The following is a 23405-nucleotide window of genomic DNA, read 5'->3' on the forward strand; positions in this document are numbered from 1 at the left end:
CCACCCTGGGCCTTTCTGGAAGGATCTGCTCCTAAGTGGGTCTTTCCCACAATCTGCCCCGTGGGGCCCATTCAGAGGGAGGTCCCTGGATTGAAGAGGCCATGACACTGGCTCCCAAGACCACACTTGCACAGTGGCCGTTTCCTTTTCTCTCTCTCCTCTTCCTTCCTCTCTTCCCACATCTCTTGGTCTCTCTCGTTTTTCTCCTATGCCCTCCTTTCTCCTCTGTACTGTAAGGCAGTGTGCGTGGTTCTCAATCGGGCCAAGTGTACCCCCAGCTCCTGTGGCTGGAGCCTGCGCTGAGAGGAGGCTGAGAGCCTGCGCACGGAGCCCCTTAGTGGCTGTGATGCGTCTTCTACTGTCCTGGCTGTGAGGCTCAGGCACCCGGTCCAGCCCCACCCTTCCGGGACATTCCCCCGGCCCTGCGCTGGCACGGCTGTTGGGATCGGCAGGCCCTCACCCCAGGGCCTTGCCTGGATCCCAGCACACCTCGCCTCCATTGCCCAAGGACTGGCAGCGTATCAAAGAGCTCTGGTTAGAACAACATTTGGCAGCTAGAGGTGGCTCAGCAAAATGGTCCTGGCCTGGGTGCAGCGGGAGCTGGGCCTCCTGGAGTGTGGGGTGTGCAGCCTCGTCGGCTTCTGTCTGCAGCAGAGCCCGGGTAACAGCATCCCCACTTCCCACCCCACTCCCCATCCCCATCCCCATTTCCCACCCTCGGTCTCCCCCGCAATCATATCCCTGGATACTGGTGCTGCAGGAGACTCCATGGATCTCAGGCACTGGGAGTGTGCAGCCCGGCCTGAAGCAAAATGTCAACAACCACAGCTGCCATTTCAACGCAGCGCTTGGGTGTCGAGCTCAGAGCTGCATGCTTCACACACGCTATCTCAACTTTGCTCATCGCAACCCTCTACGGTGGATCTTATTATGATTCCCATTTTATAGTCATCTTAATAACTCGGTTTCAGGCAGCCCTTTAAGCTCCTGACATTCCCTGACTTTCAGTTATAGCTTGTTTAATCCTCACAGCACCACTATGAGGTGGGTACTAGTCTGATTCCCATTTTGTAGCTGGGAAAACTGAGGCACAAAGAGGTGAGTAACTCGTGGACCTGGGAGTCAGACCCAGATAATCTGGTTCCAGAGATGAAGCCCTTAGAACCATTCTGCATAAGGTCCCCCCAGATAAGCAAAAGCGAGTTCAGAAAGGTTAATTAACTTGCTTAAGGTCACAAAGCTAAGATGTGTCAGAGCAAATGGTGGGACTCAGGTCTGTCTACTCAGAGCTCCGTTCTCATTCATTATGCCACAGTGCTAAGTTTCATACAGATATACAAATGGAGCACCATATGTGTGTGTATACACATCTATATTCTATAGAACTAGTAAACAAATAAAACAAATAAATGAGCTATATAGCATTCATTTGTTTAATATTTAGTTTTGAGACAGAGAAGATTTAAAAAACACACCTATGTACATATCTATGACAATTCATTAATAGTAAATATATTTAAAACAAACCCATGTTAACAATCCATGACTGACATTATAACATGCAGAATATTTTGAGAAATGGGAAAATAACATGTCATTGTCCAACAGGCTCAATGAGGGAAGCTAGCCACATGAGTATATTTTTAGTTCTAATTTTAGAAATCTTCAAAGCAGGTAAGGGTTCCACTCTGAGAAAAAGAAGGAAGCTCAGAAAACAACCACCAAGGACCTGCAGCAAAGATGGGAGCTAACTGGTCCTGTCTGCTCCCAGACGCTGTTCTTTACTACTAGTCTATCCTGCCTCTTCCATGAATCCAAACTACCAGGCAGGCCTCAGGGTGTGGGTGCAAAGGGGTCTGGGAGCAGGTGGCCAAAGCTGCAGTGATGAACTGTGATGGGTACCTTTACGTCTCAGCTAGCCCAAGAGCCCTGCCCGTGTGTAGTAGGGAAGCTTTCACCTGGGGCATTTGCCAGCCGGGCTCACAGGGCTTAATTCAGTTGCAAAATACCCTAAACCCCAGCATTTTATCATTCTCCTCTGGAGTCTTTTGGCTTGGGAACAAGTGTGCTGGCCTGTGTGGAAACAGCCCGACAGCTCCGTGCTTGGAATGTGCAGAGTTGGAGGCAGGTGCAGGCCAGCCACAGGCCCAGGATCTGGAAACCTCCTTCTGGGTCCGAGGGGGGGCCGCAGCAGAGCCAGAGCTAGCCTGTGCCTTTCAGGGAGTTTGCTTCTTAAGAACCTGCTGGTCCATAATTACTGATGAGCTCGCAGGAAAGAAGCCATAAATTGGCAGTGGAGGGGGCTTGGTGGGCAGGGGCAGTTACAGCTCATTTTCCCTGCAGACCAGCTGCAAAAAAGGATTGAGGGAAGACCTCCCTCCAGCTGCCTCCTTCACCTCTGCTCTTCCCCGTGCTCCCCTGGATGAACCCAGCTCCCTTTCTCCTGCTGGCTTGGCAGGTGTCTGCCAGTCACACTGTTAAGTTGCCCCAGACCTGCCCGTGTCGGCCCCATCTTGCCACTCCTACCCGTCTGCTCCCAGGACAGCAACTGTGCAAAAAGCCCCACACGTGAACTAGCATTAGCGAGACAGCCTGAGAGCCTCTTGGCCTGGGACACTGGGGCAGGGAGCTCTGCCACGGGAGCAAGGTGACATGGGCGCGAAGCTGGGGCCCTGGGCTTACGGGAGGGCAGAAAGCACCAGGTGAGAAGAGGCCTCCATGGGAAGTGATGCTGGCTAGTAACACTAACTGCCGTGGTCAAGGCCTTCTGCGTGTCAAGAAGAGATGCTTTGGGTCTGGAACCTGAGCATCACTTTACCTGCCTGGGCAGCACATCATGCACTCTGTGGTCTCTCTGAGGCCAGTCTCACCTCTTCCCCATGTGCCAAAAGAAAATAGTAATCTGACAGCTAAAGATTTGGAAAACGTAGTTTTCTTCTGAAGCTTTCCTGGGAAAATGGAGGAGGGGGCTCCATCAAGCACCAGAGGATTCTGGGAGATCCTCTTTCACCATCGTTGCTCCAGCTTCCTGCAGCAGCTGCCCCCTCCCTTTGTGTGCCCCAAGAATCTCCCCCAGCTGTGTCTCCTGTCACCTGGCTTTGCATCCCTTGCAACTGTCCCTCAGAAATCCTTCAGCTCTCATATCTCGCTCTACAAAACAGAAGGGATGACTCTTAACAACAGAGAAGTCTAGTTAGCAGATCTCAGATCATAAGCAAGTCCTCGGAGACATAATTCATCTAACAATATACCCATTATTTTTTACTTTATTAATTAAAAACTTAAACAGAAAATGATGACACCCATGTACCCACTAACCTAATTGGACTGATATTAATATTTTCTCCTTTCTTTCCTTCAGATCTCCCATTCTCCTCTCTCTCTCTCTCTCTCTCTCCCCCGCCACCTCTCTCTCTAACACCTTATACAGAAGGTAAAGCCTTACAGCCCATTTCTATTTTCTCCCTCTTTGGAAACGTTCCCGCGCACGTCTGGTGAGTGTCATTTGGTCTGATTCCAGGACAGCACCATGGTTTTGAATGCAGACTTGGAAGCCAGACAGCCTGGCCATGAGCTCCAGCTCTGCACCAACTAGCTGGGTAAGCTGGGGCAAATTGCTTAACTTTTCTGTACCTCAGTCAAATAAGGAAGATGATTGTAAATTAATCTTGGGTGCAACAGTCAAATGTTAATAGATTTAAAGTGCCTGGAACAGAGCCCAGAAAAAATAAATGCTAATAAAGATTAGCTATAATTATGATCCATACACAATAACTAGAATAGTTTTTTGGGGGGGGGGTTAAAATTTGCCTAAATTGTGTCATAGCATTACACCTATACACAGACACACACAGATACACACACACACTCCTTTTTCACCTTTCTCCTCTCTTGTGCTCCCACTGTGTTCAGACGTACCATTTTGATCCATGTAATACATTCACTGTAGTTGCTATGGAGTGGTATATCATTGTTTTTTTAATTTACATTTCCCTGATTACTTTCTCTAAAATGTATTTGGAAAAGTGAGAGCCAAAGCAATTTTTAAGATGAGGAAGAATGAAAGGAGACTCGCCTTGTTGTAATGACACTAAAGCTTATAAATTTGTAAGTTTAAGCAACAACGTCCAGTAGAACGTTCTGTAATCATGGAAATATTCTATACGTATGCTATTCAATATGGCAGCCACTAGCCACTTACGGCTACTGAGCACTTGAAATGCGGCTCCCTCCCCATTTGGATGTCAATTCCAAGGAACTGCATTTTAATTTAAGTTTAAATAGCAACATGTGATAATGACTACCCTATTGGAGGGCACAGATTTAGTGATAAAGCAAAATATAGTGATAAAGTGGCAGAAACGACTTTATATGGTGGACCAAAGAAACAGAAGAGAGTCTAGAGACAGATGCCCATGTTTGGTAAACAATCAAAAAGGTATTGTAAGTCAGCAAGGGAAATGATGGGCATATTTTTGTCGAATGCTTGGGTTTTCTTTTTGAATTTTCTTTATCATCTGGCCATTCCCTCCACCCTGCATATTAATTAATATTAATAAATTAATTATTTATTAATATGCCAGAATTATTTATATATTTAGATGTAATATAAAAATATTTCTTTTAATATGTAGATTTCTAAATTAACATTTTGTTGAAAAGCCTTAGATTCTAAATATTTAATTTAAGGATTTTACTTTGTACATCTTGTTTAGGAAATCTTTTCCCAGAATCTGAAAAAGAATAGATATACAGAGATATATGTATAACTGAATAACTGTGCTGTACACTTGAAACTAACAGGATATTGTAAATCAACTCTACCTCAATTTTTAAAAATGAAAAAAAAAAGAAATCTTTTCCCTGTACATGCACATTTTCTGTATCCAGTTGCACCTTTTCATGGGTCAGTAGTTTTAATTATGTATTTTATTTTAAAACATTGATCTATCATGGTTCTTATTGGTTGTTCACTTATCACTCTATTCCTACTTTTATGGGCAGGGCACACTAGCCTTGAAACATCAGGGTAAGATAGACCTAGCCTCCCAACCCAAGAAGGCACCCCTTCATAGCCAGCTCACTGAAGCATCTCTAAAAAATAACCAGAAAGGGTGAAAACAGAGAGTCACAAAAAGCCTTGCTAACTGCCATTTCCTAGTTAACTTAAACTATCTACCGAGCCCTGATTCCAGTAAGATATTTCTAATAGTAAAAGCCACAGCTACATTTCATCATGGAAAAAAAAAAAAAACCCCAAAGACTCTGAGCAATTCATAGTCCAATTTTGACTTCTAAAAAACAAACAACTAGAAAATGACTATCCTCAGATCTGAGAAAACTTTGTTTTTAGGACTAGGAATAATTTCGGTCTTTTCCAAAAATTTTGGTAAAAAATTGTAGAGATAAAATTCTAGCATTTTAAAAAAGGTAAATCTTGGGCTTCCCTGGTGGCGCAGTGGTTGAGAGTCCACCTGCCGATGCAGGGGACACGGGTTCGTGCCCCGGTCCAGGAAGATCCCACATGCTGCAGAGCGGCTGGGCCCGTGAGCCATGGCTGCTGAGCCTGCGTGTCCAGAGCCTGTGCTCCACAGCGGGAGAGGCCACAACAGTGAGAGGCCCGCGTACCGCAAAAAAAAAAAAAAGGGAAATCTTTTCCCACTCCAAGGTCGTAAAGTTAGTCTCCTACTTTGTAAAGGGCATGTTAAATTTTGCATTTCAAATTAAGATATTTAATCCAACTGAAATTCATTATTGAATATTGCGTGAAACAGAGATCTGAATTAGTCTCCCTCCCCATTTGGATGTCAATATTCCAGTGCCTTTTATTGAGTCATCCATCCTTTCCACTTGATTTAAAATGCTTCCTCAGCACTTTAGTTTTCCCAATAAATTTTAGAATAATTTTGTCAACTTTGGTGATAAGCTCTTTAGATTTTTTAAATTCATATTTTATTAAATGTGTGGAATAATTTGGGGGAATCACTATGGTGCCATGTGAATTTTAGACCTGTTTTTTCAAAACCCTAAAGACTCCACAAAAAACTGTTAGACCTAATAAATTCAGTAAAGCTGTAGAATACAGAGTCACCACTGAAAAATCAGTTGTGTTTCTCTACACTAATTACAAACTACCTGATAAGGAAATGATGAAAACAATCTCAATTTCAAAGAGCATCATAAAGAATAAAATACTTAGGAATAAACTTAACTAAGGAAGTGAAGACATACACTGAAAACTATAAAGTATTGAGGGAAGAAATTAAAGAAGATGGAAACAAATGGAAAGACATTTCTTGTTCATGGATTGAAAGACAATATTGTTAAAATGCCCATACTACCCAAAGTGATCTACAGAGTCAATGCAAGCCCTCTCAAAATCCCAAAGGCATTTCTTACAGAAAGAGACTAACTGACATTTTGCAAGAAGGAACAGGGGCTCAGCGTGTACAATTACCTACCTGCAGGGAGGTGGTAGAAATGCAAGAGCTTCAAAGCTCTGCCTATAAACACTACCTGACACTATGCCCCAAATCAACTAGACAGAGCCCTCTACAATTTCCCAGTCTAGCAGGAGAGGCTCTATATGTATATAAAACAATACAACAGAGATACAATGAGGAAAATCCCCCCATGAATACCAAAGGGGGAAAAGGTGACTCCCGATGAGTGCTAGAGCCAATGGCTTTGAACTGAGAGTTGGGGAAAGGATTCCTAGCACCTGTCCTGTCACCTCACTTGGAGCTGTGTGCCACGGAAATGTCCTCCAGAGCTCAGCAGCACTGCAGCCCCCCAAACCTCCCAGTAATTGTGTCAATAACTCCCACACCGACCATGCCTGCAGCCCCAAGCCCAGACACCCATTATCCAGACAGGAGTTTTGTCAGGACATCTCATGGCACTCTAGGAAGGCCAGATAAGATGAGTCTGGAAGCAGAAAGCACAGGTGCATCAGACTAATAGGTCCGACAGAGGAAGACAAATACTGTATGAGCTCTCTTATATGTGGCATCTAAAAAGATAAAACAGAAACAGAGTAGAAGTGTGGTTGCCTGGTGGAGGCTGTGAGGAGAAGGAAACGGGAGCACGTCAGTCAAAGGCCACAAAGTTTCAGTTTTAAGGTGAATAAATTCTGGGGCTCTAATTACGGTAAGATAACTAGGGTTAACTATATAGTCTCACCGTAACAGCAAGAACAACAAAATGGTAATTATGTGAGGAGAGGAGATGTTAATTAACCTTATCGAGGTAAACATTTTGAAATATATACATGTATCAAATCATCACTGTGTACACAGTATAATCTTATATGTCGATTATCTCTCATAAACGCTGGGGAAAAAAAACAGGAAGCAACATTGCTGCAGATGAAGCAGAGAGGAGGCTGATTCAAAGGCCTTCTTCCAGGTCGGATATTGACTCAGAAGGCTAAATGCTCCTGTACCCCAATACATTGTGGAATTGTTGTTGTATTTTGCACACACCCATGATTTTTTGTTTGTTTGTTTTTTGTTATTTGTTTATTGTTTTTTTTGCGGTACGTGGGCCTCTCACTGTTGTGTCCTCTCCCGTTGCGGAGCACAGGCTCCGGACGCGCAGGCTCAGCGGCCATGGCTCCCGGGCCCAGCCGCTCTGCGGCATGTGGGATCTTCCCAGACCGGGGCACGAACCCGTGTCCCCTGCATCGGCAGGCGGACTCTCAACCACTGCGCCACCAGGGAAGCCCCACACCCATGATTTTGCACTTACTGTTCCCTCTAATGGAGCTACTGATGGCCCTTCTTTGGGTGGTGGACTCCTATTAATTGGCCAACAGTTTTCTCAATCCTCAACTCTTCCAAGAAGCTTTCCCTGACATCCGGAATCTGAGTGAGGGGCCTCTCCGCCCGTGCTGGCCAGGACTCTAAAGCAGTATCCTAGTCTATTATTTACAATTGCATGCCTGTGGGTGTGTTTTCTCTTGTAGACCATGCACTCTTTAATAGAAGGGTTGTCTCTGTCTTATCTCTCTCCTCTGCTTCTGGAATATTGTGAATACTCAGTAAACATGTGTTGAATTCCCTAAGTAAGGGACTGATCCCCACCAGCGGATGGCAAACTGTGGTTCTGTTACTGCAGCTTCTAACCTGTGCAGGCTCCAGTCCTCAGGTATACCTCAGGGCTCTCTGGGGCAGTGGGAAGTTGATTTCTCATAGCTGAACAATGCTCCCCTTTGCAAGATAGGGACTGCAGCAGGCTCTGAGGAAGATCTTATTAGAGGTGACATCTATTCTCTTTGAACTTGGCTGTAGATGAGGGGGAGTTATAGGCCACTGGCCCCTTTCAGAGGCAGCTGCAAGGCAGCCAAGAGGAAACTCAAGGCACCAGCCCTTTACAGAAGTCCTGCTGGACTGTTACTTCTTTCATCCCATCCCAGGGTCTGGGCACACACTTCTTCTTCAGTCTAGAACACTTCCCATCTCTCATACCACTAACACACACACACATTTAGCCTCTATCCGGCTCTCTCCCTTAAAGTCCCATCACCTCTTGTGGAAGTCTTCCTCACCTTTGTCCTATCCTCTCATGGAACTTTGTCCCTTCCTTTCAAATTAAAAAAATAAAAAAGTGTCCCATTTTGTAATTACATATCCATGAATGTGTCTAACAAAAGTCTGTCTTGTCCTCTAGACCATAAGTTCCATGAGGGGAGGTACCATCTCTGGTTTTGTTTTTGAGTTCCTGTACTTGGTATAGTATCTACTAAGTGTTTAAAAGTTACCAAACACACTGAGTCCCTCTGTACTCACGTGTTGGCACAGTGTACCTCTATGTCTCTCTGGACTTAATAATGCAGGAGCCACAGTTGTGGAGGCGTCCCCAGCCTCAGCTGCAGGTGGATGATGACGAAGTGGGAATACACTTCAGAACTGCCTCCCAGACCAGGTTGTAAGGCAAGTAAAGTCAGCCGCATTAACGCAGAGTCCCAACTCACCTCAGACCTCAACTGGGATTAGCAAACTTGATCAACCACCTCACTTTCCAGAATGTCCTCAACTCATTTACGAAAGAGAATTCTCTCTCTTTATGTAACAATTCCAGCCAACTGTTGATCTGCACTTGGGGACCTGCTGCCCTCTTCTCTTGGTCCCAGTCTTGGGGGGCCAAGAAGGCAGCGCCAGGGCCAGAGGCTGCCAAGGAGCGCAGGCTCAGGGCGAGAGCACTGAAGCTCCAGTGCTGGTTCTATGACTTCCTAGTGTTAGGGCCAAGGCACGGTACTTTGCTGCACCAGGCTACCATCGACTTATCTGTAAAATGAGAACAAGTACCTCCCTTGGAGTTTTGTCGAGAGGATGACATGATTTAATGAATGTACCACGCCCACCTCAATACAGTAACGAGTTCCTGTAGTGAGTAGATGCTCTGTAAACATGCACTAAGTCAATAAAAGAATATAACTGTACAGTTTTAAGTTTTGTGGTTTTAAGTTATGTGACTACAGTCGACTGTATTCATGATCAACAATGTCCCCTCTCCCCCGACCCATCATCCCCTGATCACTTTCACCCAATAACTAGAACGTGATCAGATACAATCACATCCCAGTTCACGTCGAGGCTGTAAGAGGTTCTGCGTGTTTCTACTCACCTTTCTTGAGCTCCTGCCCTCCATGATGGGAAGAATAGTCTCCAGGTGTTACCGCTGCAGCCTGGGTCCTATAATGGTCAAGGCCAGCTAAGCCACAGCCAACATGCAGACCTGGCAGCAAGAAAAAAAAAAGCCTGTAGTCATAACCACTCAGATTTGGGGAGTTGTCCATGATATCGTTGTAGCCAAACGTAAGGCAGTAACTCACATTTCAAACCATCAGTCTCATACAGGTGTACTTTGAAGGGTGCAATACTCATTTAGATGCGCAGCTTGTGGTATTGTTTGCAAATTAATCACACACGACTTAATGCCTTTAACTCTTAACTGGTTGTAGCACACTCTTTACTTTGGTCAAGAGCAGTGGATAAGTCTTGCCACCTCTCTGGAAATCCCGTGGCTTATTGCCTATGGGGGATGAACATGTGTTGAGCTCAAACTAGTGAGTGTCTTGAGGGTTTTTCTAGGGGAAAATATGAGGAACTTGACTCAGAATATGAAGCTTGCATCAGGTTCCTCATATCAGTGGGAAATTTTTGGAATGAATTAAAAGTTCTACCCTCTAAAAGGCAATTACAAAAAGAAAGTCCAAAGCAACCCTTTTAATGCTATAATTTTCCTAGTACTTACATGTCCCATTAAAAAGAAAACTGACGTTAAAATAATTTTAAAGGTTTTGGCTTAAGCCCATTGAAAGAAGGCAATTCCCCCACTAAGAATCAAGTTCTCATTATCTGGGCCCAGCCTGCATTAAGGATGGACTCCTGCAGAGATGTGATCTGGTGACTGGGTTCCAGCTGAGAACGGCCACGCTGAAATTAACATGGCGCCAAGTTGCCCATCATGAGTCTTACGTGGCTCTTTGCCTTGCATGTCTCTTAAGGGCCCTTCAGATGGAAACCTGCCAGATTTCTTCCTGCAGCCAACCTCTACTTGGGGTTTGTCCCTGCTTGTTTTCCTGATGCCAGTCCTGGCCTTTTATGATGTTTTGGTCTTTTTTATGTAAACGTGTAGATGGTCTAGCTCAGCTATTAGCAGCGGATCAATGGAGCAGTTACTTTTTCACAAATCATTGCTCATTGTGTTTCATTTTTCTCCCTTGGTTTTAATCAGGTTTCACCACTGTTAAGAGGTAAGCATGGAAATCTTTTGGTGGGCCATAATCTGTTAAATTGATAAAAATATTTAACCCACTAAGTGACAAGAGGTTGAGAAAGGAAACTGTTACTTCAGCCCCTGTGTTTTCATGTAATCCGTGCTATCCCTCCTGTCATGTGATTATTCTGCCTAGAAGGGGATGCAGGAGCAGGGTACCAACATGTTACTGGCCACCTGTCAGGCAGCTGTCAAGTAGTAATGATTTTCAATCACTGCCAAGCAGGTTCTAGATTTGAGCCGAGCCGGTGACCTAAGAAGAAAGTCTCCATAGCCCATTACCAAACTATCCCCCGAGCCCTTTGTTTCCCCGACTAACACCCTTTCCAATAAAACTCCATTTTTTTCATTGAATCTGTCAACATGCCTACAAATCCCTGAAGGGTGAAATTAATTTGAACCACAGAGTTGGACAAACAAGCTCAAAAGTGAGTTCTTCAGAAATAGAAGCCAATATCTCAGACATTGATCCATTTGAAAAAAAAGTGGCTTTGGTTGCCCCCTTGGAGCTTGGGTAGAGGGTGGGGGAGGAGATAAGCAAAGAAGTTGTTATACAGTTTACTGCATGGCAAATCTTAACTATTCCAAAATCTAACATTTTATGCCTTCAAGTAGATGAACCCTGCATGCTGGTGGCTGAAACTCTTAGAGACTAAAAACTGAATCCCTCTGGAGAATCCTTCTTCCTCTGACCAGGTTACCTGAGAGTTTCAGTGTGACTGCATTGGGAAAACACAGTTTCATAGCATTTCAAACCCTATGTATCTATCTAATTATTTTTTTTTTCTCTATCAGCCATGAACCTATGGTGAGTAGCAGAAGCTTCCTATGGTAGGAAACAGCTTATCTCATATTTTCTATCCCACCAACATCTGCATAGTTCAAACTTTGTTGGAAGCCCAACACATTTTCTTAAACTTTTTTAATATTTGTTGTGAACCAGTCCAGAAAATAAGTATATGTTGCATGAAGCTACATTGAGCCCATTCTGTTACTTGAAGAAAGGGAGTGAGATAGGGAGAGAGGGAAACCGTTTCTTCCTGCCATGAGTCAATGATAGGGTGTCAGAGTCCCTTTGACCTGCCCCCATTTCCAGTGTGAACTTTCTGAGGCTTTATATACACACAACATGTACATCATATTTATCTAGGACTAAAAAGTATCCATATTTTCTTATATGACACACATCAGCCTTGCCTAGAGGTGAGAGGAACAGGTAAGGGGTGGGTTTCGGAAAATAGTCAAGACAGATAGGAGTCAACAAAAACACCACCTTGAAGTGCCAAAAGTTAAAAGGAACTCTTTATGTGTATTCAATTTGGCCACTAAGCAAATCTGTATTTACTACCTGCTCTGTGGAGAGGGTATGTTCTATAGCAAAGGCCTGGGTTCAGATTCTGGCTTTCCTTTGCAAACCGAGTGAATTAGGCCAGTAACCGAAGCTTTCTGACTCTTCCCTTCCTCGTGGGAAACGTGAATCCTAATGCCTTCGACATTGGGCATGTGTGGGTTGAAAGAGATACATAAGGGACCCACTATGGCAACCACCATACGAGAGGCACTCAGTAGGTGGGTATTGTTACATTACCAACGTAGTGTCATCATTATCACAGACAAACTCACCCATGACACAGCCCTCTGGGTTACAGGAAACTCTGGAAGTGCTCAGTGAAGCTGAGGGCTTTTAGCTGTACGTATCCCTGATTCCCTGCCTGAGGGCCTTTTCTGGACACTTCAGGGCAGGTCAGAAGGGCCAGGGTCTTAACACCCTGGAAACAGCCATGATGGATTGAAGTTGGAGGATAAATACCCCCCAGCTTCCTTGCCCCTGGGTGGGATAACTCTGAAGTGAGTTCTACTTGGACTCACAGAGGCCTCCAGCTGGACGGAGGCCTCATGAACCCTATTTTGGCTTTCCTGTGTCCCCTGTCAAACTTGCCCATTTCCTTACCAGTCTATCTGAGACCATTTCCCAAATAAACCACCTGCACTCAAATCCTTGTATCCAGTTCTACTCTTGGGGGAACCCAACATAAAACACTGTGGTTAAGTACTGACCTTGTCCTCAAGCTCTCAACCTGGGGTTATAAGAAAATCGACCACATCCCAAATCAGCATTGACAGTTCAGTGTCTGACCTTGTGACGTCAGATTTTGGCTCAGATTTGAAAGCACTTTTTTCCCCTGCCCAATGAATCTAATACATACGGCTTGTCTTTCCTGGCCACAGAGGCTGCTTCTTGCTTTTTTTTTTTTTTTTTTAATTAATTAATTTATTTATTTTTGGCTGCGTTGGGTCTTCGTTGCTGCACATGGGCTTTCTCTAGTTGCGGCGAGCGGGGGCTACTCTTCGTTGCGGTGCGCGGGCTTCTCATTGCAGTGGCTTCTCTTGTTGTGGAGCACGGGCTCTAGGCAGGCAGGCTTCAGTTGTTATGGCACGTGGGCTCAGTAGTTGTGGCTCACGGGCTCTAGAGTGCAGGCTGAGTAGTTGTGGTGCATGGGCTTAGTTGCTCCGCGGCATGTGGGATCTTCCTGGGCCAGGGCTCGAACCCGTGTCCCTTGCATTGGCAGGCGGATTCTTAACCACTGCGCCACCAGGGAAGCCCAAGGCTGCTTCTTGTTCAGCTACTCTGGAGGACGTGTGATGTCTTTAGGAAGGGTACCCATCTCTGACACCCAAAGATCTATTTATTATACACAACACACCCTATTATATTCTAAGTTGGACTATCCCAGACATACCCTCCAAATTCGATGAAAACCCATCCAGCCATTTCACAGAGTATACGTAGCAGAAGCTTAATTTTATTAAGAGAACTATAAACCATTCAATGGAAGCCTTTTCTTTTACTCATAGAGCATGTAAGGAACAAAAATGATTTTCCAAATATTTCTCTCTTGCACAAATCTAGGTAGAAGAAACAAAACCATGACCCAGAAAAATCAAATGAATGAAGTTAATCAGGCTTATAATTTAAGATGAGTGAATTTAGTGGTGCATGAGTTAGAAATATTTGACACACCAAGACTGACACAGACTCTAATGCCATGGCTAAGGAAGTGTACCTCAATGACCTCACAGCTTTTGTTTTCAAATAATTATTACTCTTTGCATGTATAATTATAACCTGGGCATTCAGAATGTAGACACTTTCTTATGAAGTTCCTCTTCTCTAGTTTCAGTACCATAACCAAGGCGGCAGTCTTAGCTAAAGTGATGCTCATAAATAGCACATTGACATGGAGCCTTGATTTTACTTCAGTTGTGATTTGTGGTCCAGACCTGGGTTTGTGCACTAACTCTGCAACCTACTAGACAAGCCATGTAACCTCGACTTAGCGTCCGTCTCCATCGACAGGGAGGAAAACCGAGTTCATGGGACCATCCTAAGTTTCAATGAGATAAGGTGGATAATCACTTTGTAAACTGTATACACACTAGATAGAAGTCAGCGAATGTTTTTATTATCTCAGCTGAGCTTTACAATTGCTCTGGAAGGTAGAGAAGGCAGATCAGTGTTTCCTTTTCACAGACGAGAAACTGGGCATTACAAGGGTTAACGCATTTTGGCTAGTAAATGCCACAGGTCAGACCTGCACCACAGGTCCTCTAGTTCTGAGATGACTCTTCTTTCCTCTACAACAGTGACTCTAGAACTTTCCTGAACACTAGAATCAAGCTGGGGGAGCTTGTTAAAAAAATGCAGATTCCCATTCTTTCCCTCTATTTTACTCCCATCCATAAGATACTAACTTAAGGTCCTGAAATTGGTTTTAAGAATCCTCATTTCTAATAAACACTTCAGATCATTCTGATGCAGGAAGTCCATGAACCACATTTTCAAAACACTCAGCTATCACCACATGTTGTCTCCCAGAATTAAGTTCAAAGAGGACAATTCTTTGGAATTAAAGAACTTTTCAATTTGCTCGTGTGAGGGATTTTGGATAACAATTATTAAAGATAATAGTTACTATTACCTGAATCCTTAATGGCTACTAGCTAAATGTTTTACATACATTATCTAAATGGATCCTGATAAACCCCTGGTGCCCCTGGATTGTACAAGTCTACGCAGTAAGTACTACTACCCTCCCTGTTTCACTGTGAAACATCTGATCTCCAAGAGATACATTTCCAACAGTTCCCTATATAATAGCAAAGAAAGGAAGTGAACCCAGATTTGCTTAACTTCAAATCCATGCAACTAGCCTTGTTATTCTATAAAAAAACAAATAAATGAGGAAGGGAAAAGAATTCTGTACAGATGGAATCTCTAATTCGGACAAAATCACACTATGGTTGGAGAAATAGATAAAGAGCTATGGCTGACTTTAGGTACATTCTGTAATCTGGTTTATTCCAGTAACAAACAACGCATCACCAGGGGCCTAGCTTGGCGGTCCAGATCTCGGGACTGGGGTGGTGTATTAGTAATCTCTTGCTGAATAACAAATTACCCCCACTGAACCAGTTGGAAATAGCAAACGTTTTATCTCACAAAGTTTCTGAGGGTAAGGAATCTGAGATGAGCCTAGCTGGCTACTTCTCGCTCAGGATCTCTCAAGAGGTTGCAGTCAAGCTGTGGGCTGGAGCTGCTGTCATCTGAAGGCTTGGCAAGGGCTGGGGAATCTGCTTCCAAGGCAGCTCGCTCACATGCCTGTTGGCAGGAGGCCTGAGTTCCTTACCACGAGAGTCTCTACCCAGGGCTGCTTGAACATCCTCACAACATGGCAGCTGGCTTCCTCTCGAGCAAGTTATTCCAGAGAGGGATCAAGACAAAAGCCACAGTGCCCTTTATGACCCAGTCTCAGAAGATACCCACCATCACTTCGGCTTCATTCTATTAATTAAAACGGAATCACTAACTCCTGTTCACATGCAAGGGAGGACTAGGTTCTATTGCTTGAAAGAAGGAGTATTAAAGCATTTATGAACATGTTTTCAAAACTCCCAAAGGTACGATAGACTGAAATATATTTATGATCTCATTCTACCCCATTGTGCCAAGTCAGCTGCTCTCCACTCTTTAGTCTAAATGAGGTAACTTCTATCCATCTATCTATCTATCCACCCAACCATCCATCCATCCACCCACTGATATCCATCCAAACGTGCACAGAACTCTTTCTAAATTCCAGACTCTAAATTCCAGACACAGTTAAAAATTATATAAGGCGATGTATATTAAGTATTTTACACAAGGGATAGATGAAATGTTCAGGGATTGGGGACAATGAGCAGGGTGATTCCAAACAATCTTATCCCATACATGATCTCTTGCAAATACAAAAAGTTAAGTTTATTTTATATGTAAAAATCCCAATAGCTGAATAAAAACCATAACCTTGTTTACTTTTCTTTCCAGTGTCTGTTACTAACTGATTAAAAATTCTCTATAGCTTGGTGAGCTAGAGACATTCTCCTGGGAGGGCAACTTGACTGAGCCGTGGAATATTTTGGATAACGAAAATTCACCAGTGACTGCAAGTCTTTGTTGGATGGTACCCTTCTGAGGGAGAAGAACATGACTTTCATGCTTGGGGGCTCTGGAGGGATGCTTACGGGTGGAAGAGACTGGGTGTACCAAACTACGGAATTCGGATGCCGTACAATCAGAGCTTCTCTGGGAGCTCTTTTGTCACGTACTCCTTTTGTGGCAAAAGCCTTAAGAGTCTGCCCAGCCCCATGAGCTGAAGCGTAATCCCCGTGTGTTTCTTCAAGATCTGACAATGGGGATCACACAGAATTGGATTTGGAAAAACGGAGACCAACCTCAGGTCCTGTCATCTTTGACATGGGGCTGATTCCCCCTCCAGACATGGGGCTAATTCCCCCTCAGACATGGGGCTCATTCCCCTCTCCTCTGAACCACTCATTTCTTTCTAAAACCACAGTGTAGCACCTAGTGCCCCTGGCTCTCCTCAGCGTTATCACAGTTGGTTAGAGGCGTATCTGTTCCTTCCGGGCTGCAGGCTCCTTGGAGGCAGGGCCTGGGAATGAGGTCTCATTTGTTTGCAGAACTGGGCTGGATTAGCCTGGGGTAAGTAGCATAGACAGACAGTGTAAAGGGAATAGACCCAACATCCCAACTGGCAGAACTAGTTAAAGGAAAGGAAAGGAAAGGAAAGAAAGGAAAGGAAAGGAGAAGACAGGAAGGAAGAAAGGAGAGAAGGAAGGGAGGAAGGAAGGAGGGAGGGAGAGTAGAGGGACAAGGAAGGGGAGAGAGGGAAGAAAAAAATAATTCTTTACTCTGTGGTACTTTCTACTGTGACTCTTATTACTATGGCTATTTCATCATCCTGTTTATTTCTTCATCACACCACATCCCTGACTGTATTTAGTTGCTCACGTGTTGGTTGCCTGCTCCTTCCATTACACAATGAGCTCCATAAGGGGGAGATGTTTGTCCTAGCCCAACACATTATCAAAGGATGTTTGTCTAATGACTGACCAACTCAGTGATGAATGAATACATGAATGAGGTAGCTCTAAACTTTTCCTTCATGGCAGAATTGGACCCTACTTGCAAGGTCTGGCCTAAAAGTAAGGAGTGACCCAGGATGACCTGGTTTCAATGGCTGAATCCACTGGAACCCCCAGTACCTGGGCACTGTCATCAAAGGAAGTCACATGCCTGGACCTTCTGTGTTCTAGACCCTGGTCCTGGGGAGGAACAGCAAGCACATAATGGCTGATGGCTTCTGGAAACCTAACACGAAACAGAAATAATGGAAATTTCAACTTATTGTTTATAGGCTTAAACGGTGATAGCTGGACTTAACGATGCTGCTTTGCAGAAATACATGTCCAGATTCTATCTTTCTAGAAACAGCTAAGGGGTATACGCTCCCTTTCTCCCTAGGTTTACAGTGATAACAGATAAAATAGAACCTAAGTACATTATCTGTTCCTTGACTGCTCAAAATACTTTTTTTTTTTGGTGCCCGAATATTTCTTATTTCAAAATTAATCATTAGTGGGAAAAAAGAAAAAGTCCGTATGCTGCTACGTAGCTACAGGGAGCCAACGTGATGACATAGAAAGGCCGCAGGTCTTATATTCCAGTCCTACCCTGTATGAATCAGTTTATTCATTGAAAAAGGTCATAGTAGTCCGACTAGTTGATGGTCTCAGCTGAGTCCATCCTTAGACCAAGCATCGTCTTAGGTTCTGGTGATGCATACTCCATGATCAAATGAATCTTAGAGCTTTGAGGGGGGTGGTCACTACCAAGTATCAAATAATTACCCCAAGTAAGTACTTAATTTTAGACACAGGCGCTGAAGGTAAGGAACCAGATATCAGGAGTGCACGTAGCCGGCGGTTGACTAGGTACGCTGTGTGAGACGCAGGAAGGGAGGAGGTGGCAGCAGACAGCATTCCAGGCAGAGAGAAAGGCATGTGCAAAGGCCCAGAGTATGAGGAGTGGGGCAGGCCTGTGGAACATTAACTGCGGCCAATTTAGCTGGGGCACAGAGACGTGGTGAAATGGGCATCAGACTCTGCTAGAGACGAGGGCAGGGCCTACACCTGTGGGGTGGCTTAGGTCAAATGAGAAGAGCTGGTCTTCCTCTTGAAAGGTAGTTAGAGATTGTAGAGCACTGGACACCCAGCACAGAGGACAGAAACTTTCCATCGATGAGAGTAAAGTACACGGTCACAGAAGAATGGCCTGGTGATACGAGCGGGCACAGCAGGGCTCCTGGCTCGGCATCCTGGGCGATGTCACCAACCTCTTGCACTTTTTTCACGAGGGTGTCGGTGTGGTAGGTGTAATTTCTCACTTTAGCATCCCTGTCTGCTACCTTTTCCACAGCCACTTGGAAGAAAACATTCACGTTTTCCAGAAGGACTTTGTCCTCACCTGGAGCTTCCAACTGTGTTAGGTCTCAGCTCTCATCTCTGGACTCAACTGTGTCTGAGGTTCTGGCTGTGTCAAAACGATGGAAGGCCCAGGGCTGAAGCATCGGACTTTCAGAGGGTGTAGACACTCCACGGAGATGTCTCCTTACTTAGGAACTCTCTCTTTGAGTGCCATCTCAGCTAAGCAACCCTAGTAACCTCTGGAAATCTGACCAAGAAACCTATTTATTTATACGTGGGCTAATTTTTTTTTTCTGTGTGTTAATATATGTGTATGCACTGTGCACCCTCTGAGCCGAGGTTGCAAGTCAGTGAGATTTAGAGCTTATAACGTTGAATTCTTTGAAAATGAAATAATAATAATAGCAATAATAATAAAGCACTGGCCATCCACCCCCCCACCCCGCCACAGCAGGGTTGTCGACACGATTATGAGTGGTTACATTTTGATTTTCCAAGCTTGCTGCAAATGGGCCCGAATCGGACTCCATTTCCCATCATAACTGCTTTCTGCATGAAGAAGTCTGCTCCAGAACCGTCTGCCACTGTTTTAATGGGAAGGGTGTCTATTTGTATGTTAATAGTTTCCTCTGGGTTATTGGGCTTGTTATTGGAAAAGCCCAAATCAGAGGATTCTCTATTTTCAAGGTTTACTCTTAATCTCTGATTTTTTGTGCCAACACGAAGCCATTTCAGCCTCTTCTGCTCTAAATCCTCTCAGTGGAAGCATGAAGAATGACGACACGCTTCCTCTCCTGAAGCAGAGTCATGTCAAGGCACCCTCACCTCGCTGGCTCAGTGGACCGCGGCGCCCAGGTAGCTCCACAGGTGAGTTTCCCACTGACAGTGTGGTCCCAGGTAACCCATTCGCTCAGCTCCTGGGAGCCTCAGACTCATGTCTGCTGTCTTTGCCAAGCAAGGTCACCTGTACCAGGTGGATGAGCATTGCAGAAACGCCAAGGCTGACATGCCTCCAGGGGAGATGACCAAGGACTCAGTGCTAGAAACAGAAAAGGCCAGTCTTGAATCCAGACTCTGTAGGTGAGTGGCCTTGTCATTTGCAGCCAGTCCCAACCTCTCTGACCTTCAGCTTCCTTCGTGCTAGATAAAGAAGCAGGAGCAATCATTTTCTTGTATTACTTATTTATTCTGAGGTCTGATAATATGGTATCCAGGAAGATGCCTAAAGACGGGCAAACAGCAGTCCCCATACAGGACTGTTAAAACTCAGAAATTCGGAATCTAGTCTTCCTAATTCATGCATCCATTGCTTCACCCATAAGGGCAGGGATTTTTTTTTTTGAATTTTATTTTATTTATTTTTTATACAGCAGGGTCTTATTAGTTATCTACTTTATACATATTAGTGTATACATGTCAATCCCAATCTCCCAATTCATCCCACCACCATCGCTGTTACCCCCACCACTTCCCCCCCTTGGTGTCCATATGTTTGTTCTCTGTATCTGTGTCTCTATTTCTGAAGGGCAGGGATTTTTATTTCTTTTGCTTTCTGCTGCTTCTCCCCAGTGCCTAGAACAAAGTTGCGCACACAGCAGGTGCTTAATAAGTAATTATAGACAAAATGACTAAACAGATTCAGTCACCACATTTATTGAGTGTCTGTTGTATCCCAGTACTTGGGCCAAATGCCAGGACCTCAGGCATTAAAATAATTTGTTCTTGTTCCTGAGAGCTCTTGACCTTTGAGGGCTGGGTAGGTGCAGGTCGGCAGACAACAGAGATAGAAATAAATAATTCCAATAATTCACAGTTTCTTAAAAGTACGGCCCGAGAAGCCTCTGAGTCAGAATCTCCCGGAGCATGTGTTAAAAATAAAGATCCTCAGCCCCAGCCTGGATTTATGGAATCAAAATGTCTGGGGATGGGCCCTGGGAATCTCATGTTTTATCAGAATTCCAGGTAACTCTAATTTACCTTCCTGTAAAGACATGCATGCTGAGAACCATGTGTGAGTTGCTGCAAAGTGCTGGGACAGCTACAGCCAGGGTCAAGGGGATTCAGGGAAGGCTACTGAACGAGGTGACCCTGGAACTAAGGTGGGAGGGATGAGAAAGAGATGGCAGGTGAAGAAGGGTCCAGGGACACCCTGTCAGAGGGAAAATCACGACACCAGACAGTTCTGGAAAGTTCCAGAAACAGTGAGCAAAGAGACCTGAAAGAGAAGGGGAGACAGGGAGACAGTATAAGGAATTTCAGACCTTAGCATATTTTGTAGGCCAATACCACAACCAGGTTTTTTAAATTGAGGTAAAATTGACATAGAACATTATATCAGTTTTGGGTGTACGACATAATGATTGACATTTGTATACATTGCGAAACAATCACCACGATAAGTCTAGTTAACATCCATCACCACACATAGTTACCAAAACATCTTATTTTCCTTGTGATGAGAACTTTTAAGATTTAGTCTCTTAGCAAATTTCAAATGTGCACTACAGTACCATTCAGATTGGTTTTTTTGTCAAGAAGAAACATGTGGACTATTTTAAATACTGTATAGTTAAAACACTGAACTGACAGAATTGCAAATAGATGTAGGAACACATCCGAGGAACCTATAAGGACCCCTTCACAGCACCTGTTAGCCTGAAAGGCACTAAGAAGTAAATTGATATTTAAATGGAAGATGATCTCTAAATCAACATAAGAAAACAAAAACTAAAACAAAACACCAGAGACAGAAACAACGGGGAAAAAGACTATGAGTTCATGAACAAATTTTTAAAAGTATTATTTGCACTTTTAGGTTCCTTTCTTTTCATACTGCCTCTGAATCTCATTTCTTATCCAGCTCTCCATACTTTTTCTGGGGAAAACCCAGGACACAACATCTGCTAAGTGTATGCTGAGGGCAGGGTGGGGCTGAGAGAGGCCCGGTTTGGGGCGGAGCGGGTGTGGAAGAGACTAAGAGGCCAGGATTCACCAGGCACAGCCCTGTGACTTTGCCCATGTTCTAGAACTTCGCAAAGTCTTAGAGCCATCATGCACTAATAATATAAATATTAGGTGTAGTTAATACTAAATACCTCCCAGGGCTATTTCAAGGGTTGGCTGATACAAAGGCTACAAAGAGCTTGGTGTACAGTGGGTGCTTGGGGAAATGGTGGCACTGATAAAAGTCATTCTAAAGATATAATTTCTTTATCGCCCCGGGGAGCTGAGCCTGGAAGCTTCCCAATCACACTTTCGCTTAGAAGAAGTTTGGCTGGGAAATAACTGAAATTGGGAGGTTACCCCAGAAAGCGGTGCGTGGAGGGCAGCCCCCTTTGCTCACAAATCATTAGAGACGGCAAAGGCTCTCCATCCTAGTGACAGAGCTCAGGCCTCTCCGCAGGGTGACCAAATGAGGGCAGGTGCAGGGTGCAGCCTCTCCCAGGACCTGGCCAGCTGTCCTGGCCGCTGCCCCTCTCCTACGGGGAAGGTGTCAGGAGGGCCCAAGCAGGGGCGCCTCACCCCACCTGAGCCTGACTCACAGCACGGGGCGGGGTGTGTCACTGGGGCCTGGGTGTTCCAGGGAAAGGTGAGCCTGTCATGACAAAGCCCCCAGACTCAGTGCTGAGTCACCCCTTGTGTGTCCCCAGGCCCCCCACCTCACCTCTCTTCCCTTCCCAGCCTCCCCTGGTCCTAACCATGTCCGTTTCTGAGAAGGCATGAGGCAATGGTTTGGCCCAGGCACATTGGTGCAACAAGAGCCCAGGAAGAGTTAAATAATCATCCCCCGAGTCAGGCCATTTCTTGGCTCAGAGAACCAATGGGACTCAAGTGTTTGTTGTACACAGACCTTGATGGGATTGGAACTCAGGGTGGATGATGATCCATAGGGTGGCCAACTTGCTCCTGTGGGCCCGGGTCTGTCTCAGTTTTAAATCGAAGAGTCTTGGGTCCTAGAAAGCCCCTGAGTCCCCAGCAAACAGGGGACCTGGTCCCTAAAGAGATAGGGTGCTGGAGAAGACAGGTGTCTGTGCCCCAGAGTTGCTGACTGATGGGCACGTGCTGATGCCTGACGTTTACCTTGCTGGGTACTTGCTGTGTGCCTGGTACTACTATGTATTCCCTAATTAATCCCACGAGGGAGGTACTGCGATGATTCCCGTTTTACTGAGGAGTAGACTGAGTCACAGAAGGGGTAAGCACCTCTGTGAGGACACAGGTGGAAGAGCCAGTGTTGGGCTGTGAATCTCAGCAGTGTGGGTCCAGACTGACCCCAGTCTGAATTTATTGCCTAGATCAATACACACACACACACACACACACACACACACACTAAGACAGACACATGCACAGACACACTTAGACATAGACACAGACACACACACACACTGGGGTCCCACGTGGCACAGCATTACAGGAAATCTCATTTCAAAGAAGCCTAGTCCAGCAGTCAAGAAAAACTAAAAAGGAAGAAACTGGGATCTTTTCTTTTGTCTTCCGAAAACCAAAGAGAACCTAACTCATAAGCAACCCTCTGCAAATGCCTTTTCCCTGCATCCCTTGCTCCCAGATGCACAGCTACTCCAGACCCTTCACTTTCTAAGCTTGCACAACTCTTTCCCTTCTTCTTCCCCTTCTCCTTCTCCTTTCCCTTCTTCTTCTTCTTCTTCTCCTCTTCCTCTTCCTCCTTCTTTTTCTCCTTCTTTTTCTTTCTCCTTTTTCCTTTTAAAATATCCCCTTCTTTCCCCTTTACCCAACACCCCTAGAAGCAGCCCTACACTGGGGCACCCTAGCTA

At 44.9% G+C, this 23405-nt stretch overlaps 1 long non-coding RNA gene across 1 annotated transcript in view; it reads right to left on the reverse strand.

Moving 5' to 3' along the window:
* LOC111179479 (uncharacterized) overlaps positions 1–23405 on the reverse strand; it is a 283874-nt gene that overhangs the window by 236967 nt on the left and 23502 nt on the right. Inside the window, exon 2 of the long non-coding RNA XR_016390888.1 lies at positions 9628–9738. This is a non-coding gene — a long non-coding RNA (uncharacterized LOC111179479). The remainder of the gene's footprint in view (positions 1–9627; positions 9739–23405) is intronic.

Source organism: Delphinapterus leucas, chromosome 20, assembly GCF_059928025.1.
Source record: "Delphinapterus leucas isolate spDelLeu-1000000601 "Yukka" chromosome 20, BTC_Dleu_Yukka2, whole genome shotgun sequence".
Lineage (NCBI taxonomy): Eukaryota > Metazoa > Chordata > Mammalia > Artiodactyla > Monodontidae > Delphinapterus > Delphinapterus leucas.